Source organism: Palaemon carinicauda, chromosome 7 (genome assembly GCF_036898095.1).
Source record: "Palaemon carinicauda isolate YSFRI2023 chromosome 7, ASM3689809v2, whole genome shotgun sequence".
NCBI classification, from domain to species: Eukaryota; Metazoa; Arthropoda; class Malacostraca; order Decapoda; family Palaemonidae; genus Palaemon; species Palaemon carinicauda.
In genome coordinates this window covers 114,707,308-114,721,515 of record NC_090731.1, presented here as the reverse complement: position 1 = coordinate 114,721,515, position 14,208 = coordinate 114,707,308, and the positions used below count along the sequence as shown (strand labels likewise).

Here is a 14,208-nt window from a genome sequence, read left to right as displayed (position 1 = left end):
GATACTATTATTATTATTATTATTATTATTATTATTATTATTACTTGCTAAGCTACAACCCTAATTGGAAAAGCAGGATGCTCCAAGCCCAAGGGCTCCAACAGGGAAAATAGCCCATTGAGGATAGGAAATAAACTACTAGAGAAGTTTAAGAACAATAACATTGAAATAAATCTTTCATATATCAACTATAAAAACTTCAAAATAACAAGATTAAGCGAAATAAGATAGTGTAGTGTGCCCGAGTATGCCCTTTAGCAAGATAACTCTACCCCAAGAAAGTGGAAGACCATGGTACAGAGGCTATGGCATTACCCAAGGCTAAAGAACAATGGTTTGATTTTGGAGTGTCCTGCTCCTAGAAGAGCTGCTTACCATAGCCAAAGAGGCCTGTCTACCTTTACCAAGAGGAAAGTAGTCTCTGAACAATTAACCCCTGGAATGAGGAAGAATTGTTTGGCAATCTCTGTGTTGTCAGGTCTATGAGGACAGAGGAGAATGTAGTAAAAATATTCCAGACTATTCTGTGCATGTGTAGGTAAAGTCAAAATGAGCCGTAACCAGAGAGAGGAACCCAATATAGTACTGTCGGGTCAGTCAAAGGACCCATGAACTCTCTAGTGGTAGTATCTTGACGTGTGGCTGGGGCCCTGGCCTGTACTCCCATCTAGGCTATCCATACAGTAACACACATTTCTCTAATGATATGCACGGTTCCTCTGTTACATGTATCAATGTTGCTTTCTCAAGGCTGTCCTCTCTTGTCTAACATAGTCTAAATCCTAAGGGTTTTTCTCTGCAATTTCAGTCTCCTTGGAGTGGTGTCCTTCTCAATTGTATAGTTCTACCAGTATTTAAGCAAAAAGTATCCCTGGCTGTGATGAGGTGATCCATGGAATTGTGTGAGTAGAGGGCCTTGAATGCTCAGATAATACCTTGATCCATAGGCTGAATTAATGATGTGGTATTTGCCAGCAAGAACTGTACATTCACGCCGTTATAGTGATCAATTGCGTGGCTTCCAGCATTATCCATAACCTTAAATTCAATGCTCTTCTTTGAAAAATAAATTTGACTTGTAGGAGGAGACACCAGTGCAACCAGTTGGATGTCAGGAATTTACTGACCCAGGCATTAGGTTTGTGCATCCAATACACCAGCAGCAGATTATTGTTCTTGTTCTTAAATGCTCTTGGGTTCCTGGACTTTTAAATGAGGCCTGGCTTGAACAGAAAGACACCATGAAGGTAACATGGTCTTTGAACGCCTTGAGCCCAGGGGCTTTAGCTTTCTCCTGGAACAAAAATGTTTGAAACGACATTCTCTTCCAAAACAACCCAGTCTCATCCATATTGAAAACTTGCTCCTCACGATATCCGCCTTCCTAGATCAGTCATTGAAACTGATTGTCGACATATTCCTCAGTATTCCTCAGCGGGAACTATGTTCACTGAAGTAGTTTCCCCATGCAAAAAGACATTCTTTAACCCATAATGTTTGCTGAATTTCTCCAACCAGCCCTTGCTGGCAGTGAACTTGGTTTTCTTATTATTTGGGGAAGCCGTGGATGTTCCTGGTTGTTGAGGTTCCTTGCCTAGATGCATTGTGTTAGTGTCTAGAGAAATATATGCTTCCTCCTGCATTTGATGATCCATAAAGCCAAAGCATTTTCCATCCTATTGCCTGATTATGGGTAATCATTGCCCTCTTTGTTGTCTTGCTCAGACTCATTTTCCCCATTTTTGTGGCCTGCTTTTTTCTTTATGTAGCGAATTGAAGATTTGTTGATGTTGCTATGGCAGGCAACACCTGTGTTGGACGTGTTTTTTATAAACATATCAAGGCATTTCACCTTTTCTTGAATGGTAAGTCAATCCTTAGCCTCTTACTTAGAAGCATTACCTGCTGCAGAACATTTAGGCATCATCGTTGAGTTTTATTGAGAGTTAGTAGTGTAAAAATGTTTAATGAAAGTATCACAAAACACACCAGTACAAAGTAACACTTGTATACATGCAGCTCGCAAAATGTAAAGTGGAATGCGACAGGTGGAGATATAGCCTGGACCTGGCATCATTCTCTTGGGTGATGCTGCACTTCATGGTCCAATCAGCATCCAGGATACAGCTTACTATGTCCTGATTGGTCGACTCATCTGTTAGCCAATAGTGTGTGGTGTACAATCTCATCTAAGAAACTCCGCTCACTAACACACACACAGGCCTAGGGTATTTTCCATAATGCTCTTGTTCCACCATGCTTTCTTTGTGATATTTTTTACATGCGTTGATGTAGTTATATTTTTATTGCGTTTTAATTTGAGGCAGAAAATGTTATTGTTAAAATTAAAATGCTGAATTTAAAAAAAAATGATAAAAAGGTTAAATTCAAGGATCACCGTAAAATTTTATATGTTGTTACCCAGAACAACTCAACACAAAAGTGAATCCATGAAAAGCAAGGGATGTCTATTTAAAAGGCTCGATTTTTGAACTGTTGAAAATACATTAACTTATAGTTTTCACAGCATTGCCTTCAGCTATATTCATAGTAAACTGTAAACACTATCTTGTAAGGTATGGTTTTTATGGCCTATTTTTAAACATCTTCCTGTTGATCACTAGACTGAGGTGCAAGTCTCACTCAAACTCATTAGTTTCTTTAGCTTCTGCAACCTCGCCATCCTTGTGAGCTAAGGACCCCCGGGACCTTTGGGAGAGTTTATAGGTCTACCTGCCGAGTCATTAGCAGCCATTGCCTGGCTCTCCCTGGTCCTAGTTTGGCTGGAGAATGGGCTTGGGCACTGATCATATGCATATATGGTCAGTTTCCATGGCATTGGTCTGCTTGCTAGGGCAGTGTCACTGTCCCTTACCTCTGCTATTCATGAACTGCATTTAAACCTTGGGAGTATGATATTTTTGTCTTACTTTCCATACTACTGATTAAATATTATTTTAAGACAGGAAGTTTGCTGCAATTTTTACACTACCCATTTTTAGAATTGGATGTAAGAAATTCATCAAAAAAAATTTCTTTGTCCAGTAAGAGCTGTTCAGTATTTTTTGGACAACTGTGGACGTTAATATACTATAGGAGATTAGATCTCCCAATTGGCCTGTCTAAAAATGCATATCTATTCTTGTTAAAATTTTAGTCACAGAAAGTAAAAAAAAAAAAATTGAATCTAAAACTAATAAAAGCCCTGAAGATTAAGGTTTTGGGCAGGGTATTAGGAGTACACCTACATCTCTTAATTTTTGGAGAAATCTTTTGTGGAAGAGTTCTAGAGGCAGCTCAATGCATATCAAGTTCACTGAACATAATCTTCAAGAATTCTGTTTTTCTTATCGAGGTTGCTAAACTTTAGGTCCTTTAATGGCTGATAGTAATGAGGTCTTTTAACTTTGGTAATTCAATTAGTTTATATTTTTTTCCCATTTTTTATATTTCTCAAATATCTTTAGAAAAACAAACAGGAGTCCTGTACTTCAAAGAAGATGGTTTGTTACCAGGAATCTAGACCAGTTGAGTCTAGAAGTTTAATTATTTTATACTTTTTTTTTTTATAATTTACCTATCTTTTACCTTCACTGGTGTCCCACTTCCATCAGTATGTGAGAGTCAGCAACATGAACATCAGGAAGGTTCCTAGAAATAAACGGAATATTAATAATGAAATATTTTATTTCATACTCGCTTGATGTTCATATACATGCCCATCTGACTTATGTCAAGTGGACAAGGAATAGTTTGACTTCAAAACTTTTGTTACAGGGCCTAACTCTTCCATTCTTACCATTAGCTGCTAGTGTGTCTCATTACTGTACTTTACCAGAGGTATGTCTATATTGCAAGGAAAGAAAATGGGATTTTTTTTTATTTTTTGGGTAAATGTCAATAAACCAAGCTTCTAGAGAAGTAATATGATTATAAGGTGAGTATAGAAAAAAAAATTATATCAAAATTCTATTTGTCAACCAGTATCGGAAATATTTTATCTTTTTATTATCAGCCTATTTTTAATGACTTTGTTCCTTTGTCTGTAATTATATATTTGTTTGAAGAGGGTTATTTTTATAAAAATAGGTTTTTGTTTCTGTTTCAAGGTTGTTTTTTAACATAAAGAGAATTTAGTGTTTAGTTGTTGGTGTTTTTGACATTTTGAAACTATTATTTTCATCTGATTTCAGATTATCTTTGTGAAGAGTGTACTATGTTACCTATGGTTATTAGTTTTATTTTACTTTTTATTATTGATTGTTTAAAAAGGGTTTGTTTCTTTTTTACAGATCAAGTATTTAGTTAACAAAGGTAAAATTGTCAAGGCCAAAAAAGACCGTGAAGCTGCAGAGGCAAAAGCAAAAGCTGAAAAGGAAGCAAAGGAAGTAGAAAAAGAAAAAGCAAAGAAAAAAAATTCATCTGAAGATGGTGGAGAAAGGAAAGTCATTCAGGAAGAGGCAGAGCAAGATGCTGACATAGAAATGGAACAGCAGAAACCAGGCAAGACTGATAAAATTGTCTTCTTATGAATTTTATTTGATACCTTTAGTACTGTCTTTATTTTAATGTAATTTGGGATAATTTGTTAGATATTCAGCCGGTAGAGAAAAGTTGCAAATTATATGTATATAATGGTTACTATTTGTCTTACATCACAGGAAAACCAAGATTAGAATAACTGTTAGTCATTGATCTGGAAATCCCCTTACATAATGATCGATAAAACATTCTGTAGACGAGTGACCACCCTCAACTGTGGTCATAATCTCTCAAACTACTGTATTTGCATAACCCTTGTCACACTCGTTATTGCATTTAGTTTCTTTTTAAACATATGTGCAGTTATTATTATTATTACTAGCCAAGTTACAACCCTTGTTGGAAAAGAAAGATGCTATAAGCCCAAGGGCTTCAATAGGGAAAAATAGCCCCGTGAGGAAAGGTAATAAGGAAATAAATAATTGATGAGAAGTAATTAACAATAAATCATTCTAAAAACAGTAACAACGTCAAAACAGATATGTCCTATATAAACTATTAACAACGTCAAAAACAGATATATCATATATAAGGTATAAAAAGACTCCTGTCAGCCTGGTCAACATAAAAACATTTGCTCCAACTTTAAACTTTTGAAGATCTACTGATTCAACTACCCGATTAGGAAGATCATTCCACAACTTGGTAACAGCTGGAATAAAACTTCTAGAATACTGTGTAGTATTATGCCTCATGATGGAGAAGGCCTGGCTATTAGAATTAACTGCCTGCCTAGTATTACGAACAGGATAGAATTGTCTAGGGAAATCTGAATGTAAAGGATGGTCAGAGTTATGAAAAATCTTATGCAACATGCATAATGAACTAATTGAACGACGGTGCCAAAGATTAGGAATAAGAAATTTAATAGACCGTAAGTTTCTGTCCAACAAATTAAGATGAGAATCAGCAGCTGAAGACCAGATTGAAATGAAAGTATTTTTTTTCCAATTTTTGCAAATTCACGGCTTTCAATTATATTTTTTATGTGAATTCACTGCATTGTCTTAGTTCACTAACTAGAGATTGTACACTGTTGGCTTGCATGACCCCAGCTTTCCCACTGTTAGATGTCTGGTAATGTCAGGATTATTGCAACTTTACAATACTTGCCATTTTACTACCATTGGCTGGTAGTTATGTCAACATTGTTTTATGGGTAAACTAGTTTTATTCCTCAGCATTTAAGCATCCTGTCATTTTATAAAGGGACATGTTTTGCGCTGGCTTCCTTTCTGTAAATCCTTTAACCTTTTTACTTTTTACATATACTGTACATGTATTTCTATGAACCTCCCCTGATGTTCGCTTGCCTGGTTTATTAATTATTCCCATATTAACAAACATTCCTCTATTTATTAGATATTACTTCTAGCGGCATCTGGAAGGCAGCTTTTAGATTTTAAGTGGGAGGTGGCAACCCCACCTAACCACTACAGTGGGTAGGTAGGGGGTTGGCTGGGGGCTACCCAGCCACCTATTATCTACTCACAATTCAGTGAACCTTGTCACTTTTTACTTTTGGCTGGTAGAGAGTGGAAGTCTCCTCTCTCTCCTTTCAAGGCTTAGCCATTTACCACTATTGCTTTACACTCATTCTTTTCTTTACAGATATGACTTGTGTTTCTACACAATGCTCCATTACTGGGTACTGTGGCGGTTTCAGATGTCGATGTTCGTTTTGCGAGTTATCGGAGGATTCCTCTGCGCTGACGGTCAGGATGTCATTCGTGGCAATCCAATGATGAGTTCAGAATTTATTCTGTTCAACGATCGCAGGGGCGCGAGACTTATCGCCTCATCTTCTTGGTCGGTCAGGTGGTTGTTCGCGATAATCTGATGTTAGACACCCATTAGAGCAGGGATGTCCAACCTTTCAATTTAATGGGCCACATTGCAAACTTAAATATTTAACTGGGCCGCAAAACCCCAGAATATCTAAATACATTTTAATGAAAAATAATATAATACAAAACCATGTGAATACACTTTATTACAACACTGTAAATATCATAATGCTTATATGCAGCTATACATAGAAAAAACCCCATTAAATTTAATTAACCAATATTCGTTCAATGAGACTTTTGACTTTATCTTCCAGAATTTAATGAAAAATTTATATAAAACAAACCCAAGTGAATACACTTTATTATAACATTGTAAATATGGTAATGTTTATATGTAGCTATACATAGAAAATAACCCATTAAATTTGATTAACCATTGTTAATTTGATGGGACTTTTGACTTTGTCTTCCAGCCATAATGTTTTCAATATTTGTATCGAAGGATGTATTCTTAATTCTAAGAATGGTTGCTAAATGTCTGTCAGTCAACCTATTTCTTTCTGCAATTTTAATGTTTTCATGCTCTAGCTAAGCCTCATCACAGAACCAAGCAACTGACAATATTATAAACTTGGTATGCATGCTCAGTTGTAAATTTCATCTTAATCATGTTGTTTTTTAAATTGTTTTTGTTATTTTATTCAATAAACATGAAGTAATTAATTAAATTGCATGAAGACTCTAGCTCACTACATGATAAATTTGCTAAAAACCTTTTTTTTTTTTTTTTAATGAGAGTCGATAGTGGGCTGCATCCAAACACTGAGTGGGCCGCAGGTTGGACATCCCTGCATTAGAACGTCTTTTGTGATGATCATTGATTGCCACAGAGATCTTTACGATCACGAGATCGTAGGTTACCGTGAACTCAACGTTCTTCTTCTTGAACTCCTGTTCTGTTTCCCCTTTGGGGGATTACTCCGGCAGGATTTCCGTTAGGGAAATCCCTTCGGGGACAACTCAGAATTAAGCCTTGGCTTTTGTACTTTGTGAACCTTCCTTTGAGAAAGAACTCGTTATAAGGAAACAGAGTGCTGCCCGGAGGTTTGCCTCCAAGTGTAAGATTCCCCCTTCCGAGGGAGAGTCTTTACACAACTTTTGCACATGTCTGCGCTCACGGTCAAGATCGGGAGTTATACACAACTGGGCTCCACAAGGCACTATAAGAGTTGGAAGACCCAGGCCAACATGGGTAAGGACTATGAAGTAGATGATGGTGAAGGGAAAAGCATTGATTTAAAAGCTCATGATAGAGATGACTGGTGAAATCTATCCGAGGCCCTTTACATCAATAGGCGTATGAGATGATGATGACGATGATCCCTAAAGATTCCTACACATGTTGCAAAACAGGAAAACCATCTTGTTTGTGTTTAATCAACAATAACAAACTACTACTAAAGACACTGTGATAATTTACAATAATTCTAAATTGTTACAAAGGATAATTGTACATTCCATTTCCAAAATACTTTTTCTAACTAAAGTTATAAGTTGGTTTGATTTTGTATCAGCTTGTACCCACATCAGTTATAGAACCACCAGCAAAAAAAGAAGAAAGTACTAGACTAGTTTTAGGTTGAAAGTTATCCAGCAAGTATCCTACCTTTATAACATTTGAAGTGATAGAGAAGATGGTGCAAGATTGGAGAAAGTGATTCATGATGAATTTTTAATGGAAAATCAATATTATGGTAATCTAAATGTTATTACTACCATCATTAACTCTACCATTGAAATTATCAAAAGGTTAGAGAAAGATAAAGGTTGCTGAGAACATAACCACAACTTGATGTTGACATTTTGTCATTGGACCCGCATAAGTAAAAGTTGATTTCATTATGGAATTTTTCATCAAATAGGCTATGAAATCATGCAAATAAAATGTAAAGTAAATATGATTTGGTTCCATTTATTTATCAGTCACCATACCTAGACCTACCAATACTTGAAAAGAGAATAGATTTGATACATATGGTGGCATGTAACTTGTAATCTTTGAACAACTTCACAGATACTGAAAATTTATTTTTGAGAACTAGTAACCCCATAAAAGAGGAATCGCACAATTTGAACGCTCACATTTTGGAACTCTACTGTATTCTTGAAGGTTTAGCCTCATTTAACACTTGTTCGAATTTTACCTAATAGTCGAGAACTTAACTAGACAACACCCAATTAGTCTGAACACTTTTTTAACTGGCTGCAAATCCACAACACACTCACTCTGTGCTCTTGCCAGGTGCCTGATTGTTTGCAAATATCCTTAGGTGCCGAGTGTAGGTTGTGGCCTCCTTTGAGGGGTAGGAAGAGAGCTTTGCTTCTTCCTTCTGCTCATTGGGCATCTGCTATTGCAGAATAAGCCAGGGGAAGGGGAGTGTGCGGTAGGAGCAGTAATCCCCTGGACCTACTTCAGCGGCCTTTCAGGTGTTGGTGGAGTGTGGGGTTCCTCCTGTGTTCGGCGTACCACATCGGAGGTTGGAGGCTGTTCACTGTTTGTACTGCTACTGACAACGAGAGTGACCTAAGGAAGGTTTTCAGCTCCTTAGGTCTTTTAGATAGGCTCCCCAATGCCAGTGTCTCCTTATTGACACCAGTGGTAAAGGGTGCGTCAGTGTATCCTCAGTGTTGGTGTTCTCGATGATGTCTGCAATGGTTCCCCCTCCTTACAAGCCTCAGGTTTGAAAAGACATGGCCCCAGTGCTAGGTTGTGTGGTTTATCCCCCATACAGAACATCTCCCTGATCTAATCACTCATGGCCCCTACCTTCCAATGTGCTTCACCCCCAACCCTTGTGCCAGGGGTCTGGGGATTTGCTCTCCTGTTAGTGTGACCTCTCTCCCCAAGACAGTGTTCTCCAGTGTTGTGATTACTGTTGGAGCAACACTTGTGGTTTCTGCTCTTGAGGGATTGTCATATTCTGTGTTTCTCAGATTTTGACTTGTCTGCTTGCAGAGCACAAAAGGTTGGAGGAGGAGAAACCTGCATGCTCTTCCTCCTTCAATTTCTTTTCTTTGGCTTCTGACTCGGTTAACTTCTAAGGTGAAAAAGCTGAGGTAGTCCTGTCAGCCGTAGTCATAGGAAAGGGCTCCTTTCGTCACCACCCCTGTCACGAGGGATGGACAGCTCACGACCCAGTGTTTCAGTCCCCTAGGGCTGATGCACAGGTCAAACCTCTGAACCACTGGGGCTTGGCTCAGATCCTTGGCTACCCCCAGTTTGCTTGTTGTGTCTTTGGCAAACCAGCAGAAGCCTAAGGTTGAGCCTTAAGTAGCGTAAGCCTTTCGGCACTGGTACTTACCCTTTTCAGCCCTTTCTCCTCCCCCTTCTCTCTTTAGCCTACAAGAGTGTCGTCTCTTCTACCAACATCCCTGAGAACCCTGGCCGTACAGACAGGTGGGATTGACGTTTGAGTGGGTCGTTTGGAGAATTCCATCAGAGGAAGACTTCCTGGTTTCAGTGGATCTGAAAACCTTGAACTTTTAGTACACGTGCATTAGTCCATGAGTAGTACCTCCCTACTCACGGTACAGTTCGATAAACCAGTTCAGGTCTCTTGGCTATAAACTGGGTACTGCTCCTTGGGTATCCATTCAGATTTTCACCAACTAAATCAATCAGCACTTTCTCTTTTCCTTTTGGTTTCTTCTTTTATTCTCCCATCTCTTCCTTTTGGGCTTGAACTTGTTGACGACTTTGGCTTGTTTGATTATACTTTGGCTGCTGTTTTGAATTTGGCACAGTGTGGGACGGCATTCCATCTCAACCTGTGCCAATTTAGACGCCGTCACCCTCTGGCAGACCCCATTGGGTGCAGACCAAGTCTGTTAACCCTTCTATCCCCAATGGACGTACTGGTACGTTTCACAAAACTCATCCCTTTACCCCCATGGATGTACTGGTACGTCCTTGCAAAAAACTGCTATTTACATTTTTTTTTGCATAATTTTGATAACTTTATGAGAAACTTCAGGCATTTTCCAAAGGAATGAGACCAATCTGACCTCTCTATGATGAAAGTTAAGGCTGTTAGAGCAATTTAAAAAATATATATGGCAAAATGTGCTTGAAAATAAAACGCCCGTGGGCTAAGGGTTGGAAAGTTCCAAATAGCCTGGGGGTAAAAGGGTTAAGAGTCGGGCTCCAGTGATCGGTTGTAAGTCACCCGTATTTGTGGGTAATGGGTGAGGCAAGGCATTGGAGTCGCCGGTGGGAGGGGCTGACTTCCCCCATTGACCAGTGTACGCCCACCTAAAGAGAGGCGTGGTCCCCGCTGAAGCCTGTTCTCGTGTTGGGCCACATGGAATAGGAGGACTGACATTCTTTTAAAAAACAAACCCCTCTGTTGACGACCTGGAAAATACAAACATGAACCTCGGTACAGACAGCTCCAACTCTGGTCCTAGTATTGTAACATTGGAACCTTATTCACGTTATGTAAAGAAGGAAAAGAAAACACTAGAGAAGAAGAGAGAGAGAGTGGGAAAATATGACAGTATAGAAAGATATAGAAAAGTAGAAGTATTACCTGGTCACTATGAAGTAGTGAATTATGAAAAAATTTTCATTTTAGAATTTGAAAATAGAAGAAATGAGCGTGTAAATGTTTTTAAAGCTAACAGGGAAATAGTTACTTTGTGGAGGGCAGCCAAAAATTTTACCCCAGGGAAATCGAAGTCTCTTGATAGAGATACTATTCCTAATACAAGGTGAAAGATTAAAAACACTTACAATATTGGATGGTCATAGTGTCAAATGCGTTTTGCACGCCACTTTCAACCAGAGTAGAGGTGTGATATATGCTCCAGAATTACTGGACATAGAGGAAAAAGAAATTGAGGATGAACTGAAAAGTCAAGGAGTAGTAAAAGTAGTCAGAATGAGAAAGAGAGTTGGAGAACAACATATTCCTCTTGCTACTTTGATTATAACATTTGATCAATGCAGATTACCAAATGTTATTAAAGCTGGCTGGCTATCTTTGAAGGTGAAACCATATATCCCTTCACCATTGCAATGTTATCATTGCCAAATGTATGGCCATTTAAGCCAGAAATTCAAGGGAAAAAAAAAACAAATAATAAGCCAGCTGTTTGTGCCAACTGTGGAAAAAAATAGTCATGAAGTATGCATAGAAAATCCAAATTGCATACATTGTGGGGAAGCACACACAGCTATATCTAAAAGCTGCATTAAGTTTATTTTTTGAAAAAGAAATTCAGGCCATTAGGACCACGGAAAGGGTTACTTTTAAAGAGGCTCGTAAAAGAGCTCTTGAAAAGCAGATAAGATCAGGGCAACCTTTTTCAATGGTTCTGAAGAAAACCTTGCCAAAGCACACAGACGAAAATTATATCCCCACTTCTAACATGAAGAAACATATGAAAGTAGTTAAAGAGGTTGATAGTCCCATTGAAAATTTATATCCAGAAACTGTAGAAAAACCAAAACAGATACTTAAAGATCTGAAAGATATTAAAAAACCATCTACTCCTATTCTAAACTATAGTACAAACCTCTCTCAGGCAGTGACCTTGCCTGATCTGATGGAGATTCAACTTGAAACCAATTTACCTGGTGAACCTGGAGTGGGGAAGTTGCACAAACCTGACAGGTCACAACCTTTTAATTGAAAAAGACAGAGACCTCCATCTCTTTCACCTCCTACCATAAGAAACAAAGCCATGACATCAAATAAATATGATGTCTTGTCTGCTGATGTTTCTGATCAACTGGAAGGTAAATTGAATAAATCAGAAATTCAAGTTGAGCTTCACCATCCTTCTTAACAATTGGATCAAAAGGACACAAAGAAAAAGACGAGCACAAAACCCAATATATCAAAATCCTCTGTAAAGATACCACCGGGAAATATTGTTAGATCAAATATTCCCAATGGGGAGATTTCATCCAAGGTTATCTTCCAAAAAATAAACCATAGTTTTTTCCTCTATTCTGCAATGGAATTGCCAGGGTTTGAGGGAGAAATAGGAAGAACTTAAGCTCCTCATATGTGAGCACACCCCTATAACTGTATGTCTACGGGAAAGCAAGCTCGATGCCAATACTCCTTGTTCTCGAGAGTGTGTTCCCCAAATATCTTTGACTATCTGTACCCCTCTGCAGGCAGTTGTTGTACAGATTGATTTAGGGAGAAAATACACAATCTGTTCTCTTTACTTACCAGCAAATTATAACATCTCGTATGATAATATAGTAGAGGTGATTAAACAACTCCCACAACCCTTTCTCTTACTAGGAGATCTTAATAGTAGACATCCTTTATGGGTGATGTTTTGGCAAACGCTGGGGGTAATATTATATCATCAGTTGTGGAGAATGCAGATGTAGGACTCCTTAATACAGGAGAGCCCACACACTTTCAAGTTCAGACAGATACCTTGTCCTGCATTAACATATCAGTTGCAAGCTCTAACTGTCTTCTCCATTTTAATTGGAGAACATTAGATGATTGGCATACTAATAATCATGCACACGTTTACAGAGATCACAACGATGGAATCTAGATAAGGTGGACTGGGATAGATTTCGGGATCTAAGTGAAATTTAAGGAAATGCAGAACAGTTTGAAAGTGTTGATGATGCCATAGACGTACTTAATGGAACTCTTCACACAGCAGGAGTCAATTCCATTCCCAAAACAATAGGGATATTCAAATGACGACCAGTCCCCTGGTGGTCATCAGAACTAACTGCCCTGCACAGAGCCACAAGAAAGTCTGTTAACTCGATTGCGCAGGCACCGTACCGAGGAGAATTTAGTCATACAAGAAATGTAGAGCACAGTTCTATCGTGCCATGAAAGAAGCTAGGCGCCAGTCTTGAGTGTCGTTTGTTTCCTCCATTAACAGTAGAACACCAACATTATCTGTGTGGAGGAAAGTGAAAAAGATAGCAGGCAAATTTACCCTAAACCCACCACCAATGTTAAGGGTAAATGGTCAGTATATGACTTGAGCAACCGAAGTTAGCAATGCCCTGGCTGACCATTTTTCAAATGTATCCTGCAAGTGTGAAGCCGCTCCTGGTCACCAATATAGGAGCATTGAAGAAAAGAAAAGTTTAAATTTCACAACAAGAAAGGAAGTCATACAATTCTCCTTTTACTGAAAGATAATTTGATTCTGCACTTGCTACGTGTAACGATACAGCCCCTGGACCCAATGGAATTCCATATGCAATGATTAAACATGTACCTTTTAATACAAAGTTATTTATTTTAAGCATTATTAATAGAATGTGGTATGATCATAGTTATCCAAGTATTTGGCAACTAGCCATTATTTTAGCCTTTTTAAAACCTGGTAAGGACAAGTTTTTGGCTGCAAATTATAGGCCAATTACATTGACATTTTGTTTATGTAAAATCATGGAGAAGATGGTCAATGTATGACTGATGTGGTACCTTGAAAATAAGGGTATTTTATCACCCATTCAATGTGGATTCAGAAAAATGCACTCAACGACTGATGTGTTGTTACAACTTGAGTCCTCTATTTGTGAAGCCTTTGCTTCCAAACAGCACCATGTGACAGTCTTTTTTTTTTTTTTTTTTTTTTTTTTTTTTTTTTTTTTTTTTTTTTTTTTTTTTTTACCTTGAAAAAGCATATGATACCACATGCAGGTATGGTATACTTAAAACAATTCATGAAATTGGATTAAGAGGAGAGCTACCACTATTTTTTCTGTCATTTATTTCACATAGAGTTTTTCAAGTGAGAGTGGGGGAAACTTACCAGAGAGTAAATGGCAGGAAGAGGGAGTTCTTCAGGGTAGTGTGCTGAGTGTAACCAT

General features: G+C 38.1%; 1 long non-coding RNA gene across 1 annotated transcript in view; it reads left to right on the top strand.

Annotated features, from left to right (window-relative positions):
* The first annotated feature begins 4,293 nt into the window (after positions 1-4,293).
* LOC137643986 (uncharacterized) overlaps positions 4,294-14,208 on the top strand; it is a 67,197-nt gene continuing 57,282 nt past the window's right edge. The window contains exon 1 of the long non-coding RNA XR_011045108.1: positions 4,294-4,503. This is a non-coding gene — a long non-coding RNA (uncharacterized lncRNA). The remainder of the gene's footprint in view (positions 4,504-14,208) is intronic.